A 2,641-nucleotide genomic window follows, 5' to 3' on the forward strand; every position below is an offset into this window, starting at 1 on the left:
TTTAATTGAAACAATTATTCACCTACCTGTATTTACTAAAGAGACTGTTAAGTTCAATAAAAGAAACACCACAAGTATAGATCTCGGTTGATAGACAAAGCTACTGTACCTTGTTCAAAAGATACCAGGAAAGCACAGAGCACATTGTTTTTCTCTATATGCAGGTGGTACCCCAACATTCATTACCAAAAAGAAAGGAAAAAAAGGAAAAACCAAGTTGTACAAGTACTGACTGGTAACAATAAAGGGCAGGAAAGCCCCCGGGCTGCCCGTTCCCATCGCCCAGCCCTCATCCAGGCACCCACCTGGAAACGCACAGCCTGGGCTGTTCCTGCCTCTGTTAGCAACTGTAACACAATCCTTATCTATAGTGTTAAGAGAATTAAAAGCCATGGACCGATACTGAACTAGGCTTCATTACACGGTGCATTACTATATTAGTTCCTATATATATCGTATTTATAGTTATTAAAAAAACTTGCAGGTGTTGAGTGTGGACCAGTAGCATGGGTTTGAATGGCATGATTCTGCACAAAGACCATCTCGCTGAAGAACCTGGTATTGCTTGGAAATGAAAGAAGGAACTATTAACAGAAAGATACCCAGCCCTTTGCAATGACCCGCTTTTCCTTTACAAAAAAGAAAAAAAAGAAAAAGAAAAAAGAAAAAAAGAAAAAAAAAAGAAAGAAAAAAAGAAAAAACCCAAAAGTCGGTTTGTACAAATAAAAATAAACGCCCTAAGGTTCCATTTTGTAGTATTTTTCAGATATCATGATCTGTGTCAGTCCTTATAAAATATACATTCATATACTGGGAAGCTGTGCTGTGCTCACCGTCAGGGCAGGGCACGCCGCAGCACCTCGTGGTGCCTGATGGAAAACACGCAGCAGCTGCCAAGGCTTCTCCCTGCCTTCCTTCCAAGCACCCACGCTGGGCTATGGGAGCGGGTCGGGGCCCTGCCCAGCAGCACAGCTCCCCTTCTCTGGGTACAGACAGTTTCACTGGCCACGGCGGTGCCGCCACGGCGGCCGCCACAGGTATAGCAGCAAAGCGAACAGCGAGCCGGGTCTAAAGGACCCATTCTGCTCGGCCGGTCCTCACAGGAGGAGATTTCCTGGTGCTCAGCTCCTGGGGGGGTCCCACGGCTCTCCTCCCCACCCCTCTCTTCCAGCATTTCCTATAGGAGCGGTGTTGGGGCTCCGACTGCACAGCGCGGCCATGAGGGACCGGGCTGAGCTGTGCAACTTGCACACCGTTCTTGGGTTTAACCAAGCACTGCTGTCCAAAACAGAGAATAAGGACAAAGAGCAGCCGTGTCTGTGGATGCAGGGCCAAGATCCCCCCCAGACGTGCTGTTTGGCCTTCTCAAGGTATGTGCGTTCCCAAACTGTCAGTGCATCAAATCATTTCAGTAACAAATGCAGCTTCGATTGGATTCTTCTTTAAACAGTTATTACCAAATAATAATCACACAGTGCAATAAAGAAAGGAAACCAGCAGTTCCTGACCCTGTGAGAGCTGTATTTCATTCCCAGGTCAGAGGAAGAGGTCGTGGGGCCTGAAGAGCACAGATAACGGAGTGTGAGCTCACGACCACTGGGGGTATCGCTCAGTTCCCTACCAGCTGCTGATGCTGTTTCAGAGCAGCCTTTCCATTTGCCAGCTCGCCTACCCACAGGTCCAGCTTAGAAAAGCAAGGGTGCTTCAAGGATTTACTACTGCAAGGAAATACTACTCTGTGTTTGGTTTGGGGATGAGGAGTGCAGGTCGGGGTGCGAGCCCCGTGCTGCCCGGGTGGCAGGTCTGGGGCCCTATTGCTTCGCTAGATTTCCACAGGACTGCGTTTCCGTGTCTGCAAAGATGTGGGTTTACCCAGAGCAGAAAGGCAGGGCCTTCCCTTGGGGAAGCTGCTCTGGACAGAAAGGGATGCTGAGAGCCCACAGGTGCCACAAGGCTGGGCCAGCAGAGCGCCTCGCCGCCCCCAGGGCTGTGACACCCAACTCCCCACGCTTCAGGGTGAGAAGAGTCACACTTCCCACTGAAATGCTCATTCTGAACACCAGGCAAAAGGGGTGAAGCTATTTACGGTCAGTTCTCTCTCTTTTTTTCCTCTTTTTCCTTAAATACACACAGGATACTGGTGTGTGGCAAGGCAGAATCATGCCTCCCGCCTGGGGGCACAAGCAGTTGTTCAGAGTTCCCAACAACTCCTCCAAAGCCAGGCAATTTTCCCTCCTGCCCCCATCTTGACAAGAAAATCAAAGATTAAGGTCCAGCCAAACCTCACAGAAACAGTTACCGAAGTCAAAAAGGCAGAACAAGATTAAAAAATAAAAATAAAGTGTACCCCTCTCTCTGGAGAAAGGATCAGACTGTGTCCAGCCAGATATTTCCTATAACCGTCCTATGAAAATAAAAAAATTATTAAAAACAGATTCTTTTAAATTAGGATAATACCACTGTTTAAAAAGCCTCGTCATAAGTGCTTTTCCCTATGAAGTGCTTCTCATAGAAAAATATACAAAATATATTTACATTTATAAAACCTTAAATACTAAACTGTAAACAGAACAGAGTAAAATCCAATGTCTCAATTTGTTAGGCTTGGGGCTTTTTCTTTCGTTCTTTTTTCTTTTTTTTT

This window comes from Meleagris gallopavo, chromosome 26 (genome assembly GCF_000146605.3).
Source record: "Meleagris gallopavo isolate NT-WF06-2002-E0010 breed Aviagen turkey brand Nicholas breeding stock chromosome 26, Turkey_5.1, whole genome shotgun sequence".
NCBI lineage: Eukaryota > Metazoa > Chordata > Aves > Galliformes > Phasianidae > Meleagris > Meleagris gallopavo.